General features: G+C 38.8%; 1 protein-coding gene across 23 annotated transcripts in view; it reads right to left on the reverse strand.

Moving 5' to 3' along the window:
- Positions 1–14350, reverse strand: part of EPB41L3 (erythrocyte membrane protein band 4.1 like 3) — a 124368-nt gene that overhangs the window by 65490 nt on the left and 44528 nt on the right. Inside the window, exon 1 of one of the 23 annotated variants that reach the window (XM_053396474.1) lies at positions 14235–14345. The exons of 21 other annotated variants lie outside the window; for them this stretch is intronic. The gene's annotated coding sequence lies outside the window, so the exon portion shown is untranslated. Of the gene's footprint in view, positions 1–13950; positions 14157–14234; positions 14346–14350 lie in introns of those variants that run through there. One more of the 23 variants, XM_053396476.1, reaches the window with a different exon arrangement.

A 14350-nucleotide genomic window follows, 5' to 3' on the forward strand; every position in this document is an offset into this window, starting at 1 on the left:
AATGTCCCTGAACATCTCATCTAATTTCTCTCAGCATCTTCAAAACATGCAACCTGGCCTTGCAAATGAACTTCTTCCCCAAAAGCCAACATTGTGTTGCATCACACACACACTCCCAAAGTGTTTACTAAACAGGGATTAAACTTCTACATACAAGCAAATCCTATGATTCATTCTGAATCAAAATATAACCAATTTTCAAAAAGGAAATCAAAGGCACTTCTCCCACTACATAAAGTAGTACTGCTACAATAAATACATTAATTTTTATTGTTATTTTAAATATATTGTTACTAATGATTACTTGGTTTACTAAAGTTTGCACAATGTCTCTTTTTTCAAGTTACATTTTCTACAGATCAGTTTCATTTGTTGAGACCTTAGTGTTACATTAGGAAGAAAAGAGGGAAAGAGGTGGAGGGGGGCATGGTGAGTGGGGTGGCAATGCTTCTCCTCTACTTAGTATATGTGTGGGGTTTTGTGTCAGTGTCACTTGTGTGGGAATACCTTTATGAACTCCATTCAAAGGAAAACTGGCAAGTGCCCACCAGCCATCTCAATAAAGCACTGCCCCAAATGAATTGCTTAGCCTCCTGACAACAGCAGCATTCTAGGTCACTTACCCTTTTTGTCTCCCTCAAAATATTTAAAGTGACAACATGCCTTGGCTGTCCATTTTGAACTGCACAGCAGAGATAAAAAGCAAGTACTCCGGATACCCGAGATTTCATGTTGGAAGTGCTTAACAGTTTCAACTGAGATATTCTCCTTTTCTGAAACAGTCTTCTGTTTAAACAAGGGGAAATGCCAAAGTATAAATTTAAATGGTGGTATCAAGCTGGTCTTCTTTCACTCATGGACATGGTTTTGATCAAGTTGATGCCTTTGCTAACGGAGGAGGCAAGGTCAGGGTTTTGCCAGCAATCCCCTTCCAAAAGCAGCTCTGGGGAGTTTGGGGGACCCTCCAAAACAGGGTAGAAAGTATTGTCAGAGCTTCAAGGTGAAGAACAAACTGGCACACCCTCCTCTTTCATTAGTGGAGGTGTTCGGTGGATCAAAACTTTTCTGTAAATGCAAGGGCACCAGCTAAATTCCACCCACTAGAATTAACACTGCTAATTGACCCATGTGTAGATTATGCTATTTTATTTTTAAAAGGCTATCTCCATTTTGTATGTTTAATAACTAAACAGCCCTGGCAAAACATATATTCACATCTGCAGTGATTTTACTTCAAAACGACTGATCTGTTGTTTATTTTACGAGTTTACAAGATACTTAACTTCCCAGTCATAAACATGCTAGGCTAAGAAAGTAGGTGGTTATCAGCAGGTTTACCAACAGCTGCATAAGCAAAACCTTTACCAAGTGGTATAAAGGCATACACACACACACACACACACACACACACACACACACACACACATCACTGGATAAGAGTTAGAAATTTAAGGGATTCCAACTGAGATTTTGCATCAAGGAAGTGCAGCTATAGCTATAGCCCAGATAGAGCTATACCCCAGGTTCAGCATGACACATCCATAACATAAAATGTGAGACATCCCTACATCAAAGGACAGGCTATGGAAAACACTACTTCACCCTTTCTCTAATTAACACCATGCCGCAGGCTTGAGGAAAGAGAAATGGCACACTACAGCAACTGCTGTTTAGGATGGCACGTCCATTGCAGGTGTTTAAAAAGGTAAGCCTGTGTGAAATGTTTACAGCTGGAAATTTAAGCAAGTAAAAGATGCAATTTGTTAAAATATATAATTTTTTGTTAGCTGTTGTAGATTTGGTCATAGTTCAGACTGGAAAATGTTCATGCACATTAATAAAAATATATATCTTTTCTGGTGGCACAACACAAACAACTCCTTTTGGTCGCCTTTTGGTTGTTTTTATTTTTAATATTGGGGGGCCTCAGTGTGTGTGTGAAGACCTGGTGAAAGAAAAACAATAAAACGGAGGAAAGCAGTACAATTTCTGCTATGCAGCAACATTGATGTTTCTAAGAACAATAAGGGGCTGAGGATAACAATTTCTTCTGCATAAGAGACAATTAAAGAGAAAATAAAAATAAGTAGGAACTTAACACAAGAATGGGCAACAATACCACTTTGACAGAGCTGTACTTGATGCAGGAACTAATAGGCTCCTTGAACCAGCTGTGTGCAAATTACAATGTCATTAACTGAACACAATTTACAGCCAAGAATATATAAATGCTCTTAAAAATGTATTCCTCCCCAATAAAAGGAAAGTATATTGTTCTGATACTTTCTAAAAATTTACTTCTAGTCAAAGTTGTTCTTACAACAGCGATTCATGCATAAGTTCCTCTCACATCCTGTTGTCATATTTATTATTTCATATCACACAACTATCTCTCTATACAATTGTAGCTCTCAGTAGTTTCCCAGATATCATTAAAATTAGATGGCCTATACAGGATGACTTAAGAATGCTCCCTACAAGATACCTTTTGTACCTCTTGTATCAACATGACTAAAAATTAAAAACGAGCCTTTTACTTGCTTCAACTAGCATTACTGGGACTTGCACATACTACCAGATTTGCATGAAGTCACTACAGCCAATACAAGAATTTGAATATCGTTTGTTAACAAGAACTCAGTCGTTCCTCCAAATCCTTCAATGGAATGTATTAAAAATGCCACTGAGACCATTCCAATGTCACTCATTTATGCTGCCTGTCTCCTTTGGAATGATAATGTGGGTGAAAGTTTTATCAAACTTCTCTGTTCTGCAACAATAATTAACAGGGTATGGATAGTAAAGGGAAATGGAGAAGAGTACACTTGGAGATACACAGTGTACATGAACATTTCAAAAGGTTGCATTACTTCCTTGGCTTAGACTGAAGCAACTACAGCTTTTATAACTTTTTCCAGTGCTGACAGAGAAACAAACTTTTTTTTTTAGTGCTGCAAATGGCATTCATCTCTTATCTTTCCCTATCATTGAATCTAGATGTGGTAGTGCAACTGATGGGAGTTGGGAGTCCAACAAGACTTAGACTCTACAGGGCCACATTCCCTATTCCTTATGCTCTACTGTAGCAAATGCCTGCTCTCAAGATAACTCCTGGTACTCAAGTTTCTGAAATGCTGATATTTAGTAGGCTCAAACCATTAAACTTAGACATGATTACGCTTCCAGCTCTCCTTTTATGATATAAAAATGCAATAAAATCTCTCAGTTTACCACAATGGCATGCTAAAATTGCATTCCATGTTTTTTTAAAAATTAAAATTTGAGAAGCACAGGTTTGCTCTGTGTTCCTTATAAATAATGCTATATAGGGTTCCATGGCTTTTGTCTTGCTTATAACCCTGAATATTGGTGTATATGGTACATTAAAATGGCATGTTTATAACTTATAATTCTTGACATTATATATTATAGTTGCTCAAATAAATATCTATAGTTTTATTACGAAGGCAGCAAAAATAGTAAACTATCATAAAAACTTCAACAAGATAGAGAAATACAAATGTTAAAGTTTACTAAATTTTGGGTGCAAGTTGTAGTGCTCTGGATCAACAATCGTTGGATTGTGCCATTCTTCTTTACTAAAGCTTATTTTCATCATTTTTGACAAAACAGATTTAGTGACCTACACACAGAATCTAAACCATTAAGTTCAAAAGAAATGGAAATCCTGTTCTCTATTCTGCACTCTCAGTCTGTTGCAGTAGAAAGAATTATTCACATTGCTCACACTGCTGCTCCAACAAAGTAATCAAAAACAGCAATGTGCTGGCACCAAACTAAAAGGCCCTTATAATTGCCATGTTTCAAATTCCATTTAGTCAGCCCCTAGCAAAGAGGCTACAAAACTCTTTAATAAATCATAAAACCAGAGGGGGGGAAATTAGGTCATCTTGTCCATCCCCCAACATTTTAAAATTGCATTCTCCATTGTACCACTGAATACTCGGTCAACTTGTAAATGATTCAAGTGATGGGATTTTTACTGCCCCCCTGGAGAAACTGCTCTATAGTCCATGAGTGAGCTCTTTCCTGATAACACTTTCTCCACCTATTTACCCATTTTAGAGGACAACATATATATTATATTATATTATTGCCATTACTATTTTCACACTTTTTGATAATTTAGCAAAAGACTTTGAATTATTTACTGATCCCCACCACCACAAAAACCTTACTGCTACTTAAGAAACATTCTGTAACCCATTATAATTTGCTGCTATCTGTGTAATTTAGGGGCACAAACGAATGAAAATGTGTTACCTACAACAATAGTAGATGTGTGCATGCACAAAGTTCCAAATTATTTCATTTATTTAGTAGATTTATATCTCACTTTTCAATTGGAGTCCCCAAAGCGGCTATCAAGCATTTATAAAACACAACACATGCTCAAGAAACAAAACCACCATGCCCCCTGAAGCAGAAACCAGCTTTAAATATTCCTTCCTACAGGGCAGTTGCTAAACATTAGCTCTTACAATGGTCAGCCCTGATGCTACCTTTGTCTAACTCCCTCACTGTCTTCTTCCTTTTCACAGGGCACTTGATGTCAGTTGGCTCTCTGACATTGCTTTGATATCAGAAAAAGCAGATTATTTCCTGAGCAGCAATACTGGATTGGGAGGGGGTGGGGGAGGACAGTGGACAACCAAGTAGGTGACCAAAAAAGCAGTGCTATCGAAGAGATGAAATGTAAATATTTGTATTTATTTATAAAAGTATTTACCGTATTTTTCGCCCCATAGGCCGCACCGGCCCATAGGACGCACCTAGTTTTTTTGGGGGGGGGAATAAAGGGGAAAAAATTATTCCCCCCCCCCAGGTGCGCTGCGCTAAGCCCGAAGCTTGGGGTGAGCGGAGCTCAGCGTGCCCCAAGCTTCTGGGTGCTGGCAAGGTCTCCGTTAGCCGTGGGAGAGCCGCACGGCTCTCCCAGGGCTAGCGGAGCGCTGCGCTAATCCCGAAGCTTGGGGCGAGCGGAGCTCAGCGCGCCCCAAGCTTCTGGGTGCCAGCAAGGTCTCCGCTAGCTGTGGGAGAGCTGCGCGGCTCTCCCAGGGCTAGCGGAGCGCTGCGCTAATCCTGAAGCTTGGGGCGAGCGGAGCTCAGCGCGCCCCAAGCTTCTGGGTGCCGGCAAGGTCTCCACTAGCCTTGGGAGAGCCGCGCGGCTCTCCCAGGGCTAGCAGAGCGCTGCGCTAATTCCGAAGCTTGGGGCGAGCGGAGCTCAGTGCACCCCAAGCTTCTGGGTGCTGGCAAGGTCTCCGCTAGCCGTGGGAGAGCCACGCGGCTCTCCCAGGGCTAGCGGAGCGCTGCGCTAATCCCGAAGCTTGGGGCGAGCGGAGCTCAGTGCGCCCCAAGCTTCTGGGTGCAGGCAAGCTCTCCGCTAGCCGTGGGAGAGCTGGGTCTCCCACAGCTAGCGGATAGCTTGCTGAAGCCTGGAGAGCGAGAGGGGTCGGTGCGCACCGACCCCCCTCGCTCTCCAGGCTTCAGCGAAAGGCTGCATTCGCCCTATAGGACGCACACACATTTCCCCTTCATTTTTGGAGCGGAAAAAGTGCGTCTTATAGGGCAAAAATTACGGTATATACTGCCATCTCAGAAAATATCAGGGTGATGTACAACAACATGTATGCAAATCATAAAACACCATTAAAAACAATGCAAAATAATCATTAAAATGACTGGCTAATCGAGAATATTTTAACCAAGTTCTTAGGCTTGTCTGCATAAAAAGGTCTTCAAGAGATGCCTGAAAGTCAAAAGCAAGGGTTCCTACCGAACCTCTGCAGCAAGAGTGCTCCACAGCATGGACGAGTGACACCAAATCCCCAACTTCTATTAGAGGCCAGTCGGGCCTCCGTATCTAAGGGAACAACCATCATTGTCCATCTAGATGATCTCAGTAACTAAGCTGAGATATAAAGACTCAGGCAGTCCTTAAGTTATCCTGGATCCAAGTGATTCAGGGCTTTGTACATCAACACATGAGCTTTGAACCTGACCCAGAATCGTATGGGCCTGCAGTGCAGACCTTCTATCAGAAGTGTCACATAATGTTGAAGGTCTGGCCCCATCAGCAGCCTAGACACTGACTTATGCACTAGCTGGAGCTTCCAGACCAGGCCCAAGGGCAGACCACATAAAACAAACATGTAGTGCATATCAAAGTCCTAAGTTATCATAAAGAACACGTAGAATGCAGACTTTATGCTTGGTAGCTTTTCTCCAGCTTTTACACATCTTAACCAAACAGATACAAGTGTGGAAGTACTCGTATAATATTTAATGTACAATTCTTCCTGATACCCAACCATGGTTATTTCCACCACTCATGCATGTAATGGTCCTATTTTAAATAGAATCATAGGATTGTAGAATTGAAAGAGACCATGAGGGTCATCTAGTCCAGCAGTGTGCAATGCAGGAATCTTTTGTCCAACATGGGACTTAAACCCACGACCCTTAAATAAAGTGTCTCATGCTCTACTGACTGAATACATTTATATTACTGCAAAATTGAAAGTGAACAAACTTCTTACATCAACCCTTATGTGAAAGCATGCTACTTCTTGTTCACTTCAAACTGATTGCCCTTCAATTTTAAAGCAATTAGCTAAATCCTGGCTCTTGCAGTGTGACACACCATGAGACAAGAGCTATCTTTCCACACACTATTACTGATCATATCTGCTAGTGCTATTATATTCTCTCTTTAGTCAACTCTCTGCTAAGCTGAAGAAACAATCACTATTTGTTACATTAGCAGGTCCACACCTCCTGTTATCTGTTTGACCTCCTCTGTAACTGTTCACATTCTAATGTAGTCTCCTTGAAGGTGATTATATATATATATATATATATATATATATATATATATATATATACACACACACACACATACATATACATATATATATATATATATATATATATATATATATATATATATATATATGGCATTTATAGCCACACTTTAGTCAAAAAATCTCTTAGGGAGCCTACAAAAATCAGTATTAAAATAGTGCCTTTCCTCAGGCTTACAACCTAAAAAGACATCACACATAAAGAAAAAATAGAATGAGAGGGAAGAGGGGAAAACAAGCTCAAGTTCTTAAAGTTAAAATTAGATATAACAAGAATTTTAAATTATATTTTAACATCTCTATTCTATATCTCACATTTATAATTTCTTTTTATTTAAAAATATATTTATCTTCTTGAAATTATATCTGAACAGCTGGAGAAATGCAGTACATGTAATAAAATTCATTTGCACACAAAACGTCAGTATTGGGAACAGCAGAATATTATTTCTCTTCTTGGGTTGCACTGCTAAATGACCTTGAGTGGTTATATCACTCACTGCTTTCTTTTTCTCCTCTCTCCCATCATCTATTTTTATCATGCATCTCTTCAATGCAGGTACCACTGTGTATGATATTTATAGGCTCTTGTGCATTAGAGATTCCACAGAAGAGGATGAGAAACAGAACCGTAATTTCAAAAGGACTTACTGTTCAGAAGTACCATTAAAATTGGAAACTACTCATATTCTGATTAACACAGGTTTTGGCTTCAACTTAGCTTGCCTTTAAATAAATATGAACTGCTTATATAGGCATGAATTCAATCACCAGATACTGATCCTGAGTTGGACATGGTGCTAACAATAACAATCCATGTCTGAAAGCAGAGCAATATACACTGGAGGAAAGAGCTTGGATTTTGGCCAGGGCCTGACGTGCCTTCAGACCCTAAATAAAATATTTACGGGGGCCCTGGGGTCCCCAAATTTGATAAGTGGTGCCATTCAAATGGCGTGTGCGCACCACATATTGTGATCAATTATGTGTGGTGGGGCTTACCTGCCCCTCCTATTTTATGTAAGATGGCACCTCTGCACACAATTATCTCCATGGTGCAATGGTGTTTGACACAGTGTGTGTTGAAATCCACTCACTGAAGGATAGACGAGGACCTTTGTGTAGCGATACATTAAGGAAATGGGCTGATGCTATGACATAGCACCCATGGAGTGGTCTGCAGCAACCAGCATGGCCCTAATGATGTCACTGGCCCATACTGGGTATTGCTAGACACTTCTTGGGTACTAAACTAATGGCATCTGCACAACAGTATTCAAGCCACAGATGTTCCTCCTACTTTGATGTCCTGAGCTGTGTTGTTATATTTTACCAAGTGAGAAAATTGCTCTCTTTAGGCTTTCATGTAGGCTTTATTTAGGCCTAAACCAAAACTAAACAGAGTCATGCTTCTTCCACCATATATAAAAGAGTTCAAAGCTACCACAGATGAATAGCAGATTCTTTTTAATAAGTGTTCTGATATGAACTATATTTCTGTTATCGCACACATGATGCAGTTCAGAGAAGCATACTTCTACCACTGCTAATCCTTAACCATTCAGGCAAGGACAAATCTATATAAATAGATAAAGGGAACTTACAAGTGTCTCTCATACCTCCTTTTGCCCCCATTCAAAATTACCTGCTCGTCCAGTTTTTAAAAATCTCCTAACATCCAGTGTTTGAGGGAAAAGGTCAGCTGAATGCCAACCTAGCTAAGCAATGTTTCAATACTTCAGTTTCAATTTGCAAAGGGTTTCATAATATGTGTTTGAGCAGCTAAGAGCGCAATAAAAATGGACACCCCCAACATGCTTCCATGTGCTGTAAAGATCTTGTTTGAAAAGGTTACAACAGAAAAATCCATGGGAAAGATGAAGAAGTCAGACCAAAAATAGATTTTTTTTATTCCAATATTAAATCTGAACTAGTAACATTACCTTTCCTTCAGTTTCCCTGTGACAAAAGAAATCTGCCCGAAAAAAACCAGCTCCCAATAAGCTATACATCCAACACTTGTCAAACTAAGAGGAGACCCACTGATTTCAGTGAGTTTTCTCTCAGTATGACTTAGTTGGATATCACCCAAAGAGTTTAGCCTGCCTTACCAATTGCATACATACATACATACATACATAAATACACACACACTCTCTCTCATACACACACATACAGGAGCTGCTAATGAGCATAGCTACTGGCCATTGTACAAATTTGCTACAGCTCATGAAGAATATGCATTCTACTAATTTCTTAGTCAATATACATATTCTCCAACAGGCCTTGGGCATTGTTAATATCTCAACAACCTTTTATGAATTCTCTGGCCATTGTGCAAATGTCCCAACAGAAGTTGGGGGATGTGCCTATCTCAGCTACATTTTTACATTCTCTGGGCAATAGTGCCTGTTCTCCAGAAATTATGCATACATGCCCTTGGTTTCTATCCCTAGTTGAAAATCATTGCCTGCAAGCTGCAAGCAGCCTGCAGTTGAGAAGATATACACATTGGCCAAAGCCTCTTGGAAAATGTGCATACCGACTGGGAAATGAGTACAATTCTTTCTTCATGGACATATGTGCACATTCTCCACAAACTGTGAATGTACACAATGGCCAGTTGTTATGTGCATTAGCTGTTCAGCTCACATTCCCCCTAACATATGTACAATACACACCTGGGAACAGATTTCACATGATTTATCTTCTGTGGAGAATACCACATCCCAGTTTAAATTTGCAATCATCAAAAAAATTTTACCACAGGGCAGATACACATATTTTAGTTTTACAGTGTGATATTAAGGTTGTGTTTTTTGTTTTTTGTTTTAAAATCTGACTTCACTGTTACTTGCTCCTTAATAAATGTGCTTAAGATTGCAGCTTTAAGATGCAACCCTATATGGATTTGCTTGGAAACAAGCCTCACAGCACTCAGTGAGGCCTACTTGCAGTAAGTGTATATAGATAACGCCTGCAAATTTTACCATTTTGTTTTACATTTGTCATTGTCCTCTTTGCCATATCTTTCTGTATGCATTCATGGTTGCCAATCCCATTAGCATCTGTATTACTTTTAATGTGGGATTCTCAAACCTAAAAGACAGGTTGTTCATCTCATTTCATAGCATACATAGCAAGGCTTGGGAGAAACCATGGTCATACCAAAACTAGTTTTCTTTCAGATGCTGTTGGTCATGCTATATATTTTGTTGATATTTCATGTGGTTAGTTAGGAGATTTCATATTTCTCTAGACGCCAAGTTGTATATTCATCTCAAATCTCAGATCAAATACAACTTCAATCTATAACTAGAAATCTTGTCCAACACTTTTGCTGGATCAGTGCAAGCCTATTCATTGCTATTCAGTTGGACGTGCCCTGGAAGTCAATGGGATTTACCTCCCAACAAATATGCATAGGATTACACATATTTGCAAACCTCAAGAGACAGGGTAGACTCAGGATCAATCTGATTTTGTTAGTACACAAAGTTAAATTATAAACTTTGCTGAAACTATATGTAATTTGTAAGGAGACACTGAATGGTCAGAGACAAAGTATCTTGAGACAACTAAATTTTAGTTTCTCAGAAAAATAGCAGATTACATTTCTCTAGAGGTCCCTCTGCCCCCATGCCTATAGTGACAACATGGTAGGAGACAGAACAAAAAGCCTGCAGAATCTCCTTTGCGGAAGCTATTAAGATGTGCCAGACTTTCACTTCCTACACTCTACTCTGTTTCTCCTCTTGGAGGACTACAGAAAACAGCAAGGTTGTTGGTTTTTTTACCAGTAATAACCACAAAGGTCATCTTCAGACCTTATGTCCACAAACAAACCAAAAGATGCTGTGTTAAGTTTTATGTCTTTGGACCACAGGAATACCCAATATCTTGCGATACCAGTTATTTTATTCATTGAATGAAGAAATAAATTCAGTAAGATTTATTTTGGTTACAGCTTTGTGAAATCAGACCTCATATTTATCAAAAATTAGTCTAAAGATAGGAAGACATTAAGCATATTTCATAAATAATTATATCAGCTTTTCTACTGGATAAGTAAAATGTTAAAAAAATAATGAAAATATTTTATATAATATTAACATTAGTAGGCATGTTTAATTTAACTACTAAAAATCTAAAGTCTGGAGAGGCGCAATCATGAGCTGCCTGTTATAGAAATTAATTTTAGTTAGCATTTCTCTCAACACCCCTCCTAGCATACATTTCTTGGATGTTTTTACAACTCGTATTTCTTTGGTGAAGGCAGTGTTAAAAATTCATATATACATATATATATACATATACATATGCACTAGGTGTCAAATGGCTCCTTAAAGCAGGGTTACAGTCATCAAAGTGGAATATCTAGTTGCCATTTTTGGGCGACAGGGCCCAAAAGACTTTTGGGTTCCTGAAATCTGTTCTGATTGTACAGATAAAGTAACATTCTACAGGATATGCTGTTAGTATGTGAAAACAAGCAAGATCCCAGGCATGCACTTCCAGGTGGTGGAGATGTCAGGCACCATCCTGGCACCCAGGCATCTTCACTTGGTTGCAAGTGGTCGATAGCCAGGTGCAAAATGTGCCTGGCAAATTTCAATTGCTGGGTAAAAGCAATCCATCAATCTACAGGTAATACATTCTGGTGAAATAAGTGTATCCCAGTTCTAGACACAGATGGAATGTAATCATATTTACAAAGTTGTATGTTTGTTTCTGGTTGTAGGCAAATAAAATAATTTATGTGTGCAGTCACATGGCATCTTGCTTTACTTCCTAAGGATTGCTTTCAGAAACAATTAGACTGAATTATTTCTCTCTTTTGTTAAACTTAAGGCACTGGCCTGATCGCCTACACATGAAATCATATTGAAATGAGTTGACTTGATTTAACTGGAGTTGTTGCACAACAAAATCTGCAATGTATTTCGAAAACAACTGATTCATTACTGCTACTACTACTACTAATAATATTAATACTACTACTATTACTACTAATAATAATTTCTTATACCCCTGCCATCTGTCTGGGTTGCCCCAGCCACTCTGGGCTGCTTCCAACAAAAATATAGAAAATATTAAGAAACATAATAATTTTTAACCACACAGACACACAAAGCTTGGATAAAACTTCTGTTACAACACAACCAGAATTTGAAACATACGCTAATTTCTTCCTGTCTCAGCGCTTCTTACTTATTTACTTATAATACAGTAGTGCATTCACCTGAACCATATAATCTTGTAAGTGTATTTTGTCCCAACAATGGTCTTCACAGACAACCTTCTCATCTTAATAATGTTGTGGATACATTAATGTTAAGAGAAATACATTCATGTATGTTGCTGCACATCTATTCTTCAAGGACAGCTTTGCTGACTCAACCCATTACCAATCCACATTCCTTAACAAACAATGAAATTTTCATAATTATAATTTGGGGAATAAAATTGTAAGTACATGGGCAATGAACACCGCTTTGACCTTTTGTCTTCAACTCAGCTTGTTTTATTTGCAAACACATATGGAAGCACAAACTCCGCATTCATCTCTCCTAGCCCCTCCTTCAAATGAATGTCCAACAGGGAAACAGTAGTTACATCTATTCAGCATTATGTATTATGATAAAATATGGCTCAGACAGACTGTCTCACTGCCCCACCCTCATTTCCTTGAGCCAAAGTGATGTCATGGTCAAAGCAGCAATAGGGACTCCATTGCTACAATTCTAGAGACTTCTGTGTCTCCACCCTCTTTTCCTATAACATTAGGCTACAGCAGCAGTTAAGGTCCGCTCAAAGTTAGCTTACAACATGGCAGACACTTCCTGCAATAACAGATAGTTTTATAAATCATCCACTGGCCTCATGAGGAACTAGTTCAAAAACAAAGTGATATGAGTGTTGGCGGCATTAATATAATTAACAACAAAACATTTATTTTCCTCCATGCCAAAATGTATTTAAGGTGACGTGCTGTTTCTACCCATGGACCACTGCCATTACCAGGATAATGACCACATTAGGTTGCAACCATGCTGCCAGACACACTGTCAAGTGGAAACTAGAAAAATAAACTTGTAGCAGTTTCTTTTCAGGATAGGTTGTCTCTTTATCCTGATGTATCAATTTTACTTCCACTCTAGCGCTCCAGTTCAATTCAGTGGTTATTAAGATCATGATTAGGACTGACATCCTAAATACATTTAACTGGGAGTATGTCCCATTAAACCAACTAGGCTTACTTTTTCATGGAATGTAAAAGGCTGCTCTGTAATATCACTACTAGCAGAGTACCAATATCACACTGAAATGCAATGATACATTTTAAATGAAGGAATCTGGGGCAGCCGAGTTTGCAGAACATAGTACTTCCCTTTTAGCTTATGTAAAACAGAACAACATAGAACAACAGAGTGACAAGTGTTAAAAGTGCATTTTTAAACATTAAAAAGCACCAGTTAAGTTTGATAACTGAAGAATAAAACTAGGGAACCAGCAAATAATCTTATACATTTTTGTTCAGAAATAAGTCCCAAACACTTCAATGAGACTTAATAGATCAGGCTGCCTACATGTACACACCTTGATTCATCCTAGTCCTCTTTTTAAAAATGTGTATTTTAAGTAACAACTGAATATGAAACTTCTCTAGAGTAAAGTCAAAGCTACTTTTTCCAGAAAAAGAATAAATGTGCTTTCACTTGCAAAGAAACTGATGTGAAGAGGACTAAATTAGTCCTCTGAATACAAATTTAAGCTATATTAGCTATACATCAGCTAAAATCACTATTCAAACAACACTAAACATGTTTTATAGAAGGCAATGAAGCAACCTACAGGAAAAAAATCGCATATGTAACTTAAAAAAATATTGAAATAATATTTTTTAAGCATTTTAAAATAAAATCCAGCCCAGTTGATATCTTTAACGTCTTTTAACAAGAACAAGCTTCCTTGCAAGTTTCAACCACATGCTCAAAGATAGGACATGAAACCAGTTTTAAATGCTCGACAAAGTTTGATAACTGAACCACACCCTTTAAATACCAACCCTTCTCTCTGCTTGCTACTATACTATGCATTACACCGTCCTCAAACCCTTGGCATCAAGAGGATCTTCATCATCACAGGCTGTAGAATTCACCCCACTTTGCGGTCAGATAAGCGGTGGTGATCGGCTACTGAGTCATTCTTTCAAAGTAGCACTTAGGAACGAGGAAAGTAACACTTCCAACCCTAACCCGCGATTTAAGCGCTCCGCTTGATTCCCGACTCAACTAGCCCTCTCCGAGCGCCTCTCTTTTTCCTCCCCCATCGCACACGTCTGATTAATACCAGCTGTTTCCCTCGATCTTTCCGTTTAAGCTCTCAGCAGCTTCTTCTTCCCCAACTTTAAGCTCAACTCTGCAGCCGAGAGACATGCAGCCATAGGGACCCTTGGGATTGGGAAT

Source organism: Podarcis raffonei, chromosome 7, assembly GCF_027172205.1.
Source record: "Podarcis raffonei isolate rPodRaf1 chromosome 7, rPodRaf1.pri, whole genome shotgun sequence".
NCBI classification, from domain to species: domain Eukaryota; kingdom Metazoa; phylum Chordata; class Lepidosauria; order Squamata; family Lacertidae; genus Podarcis; species Podarcis raffonei.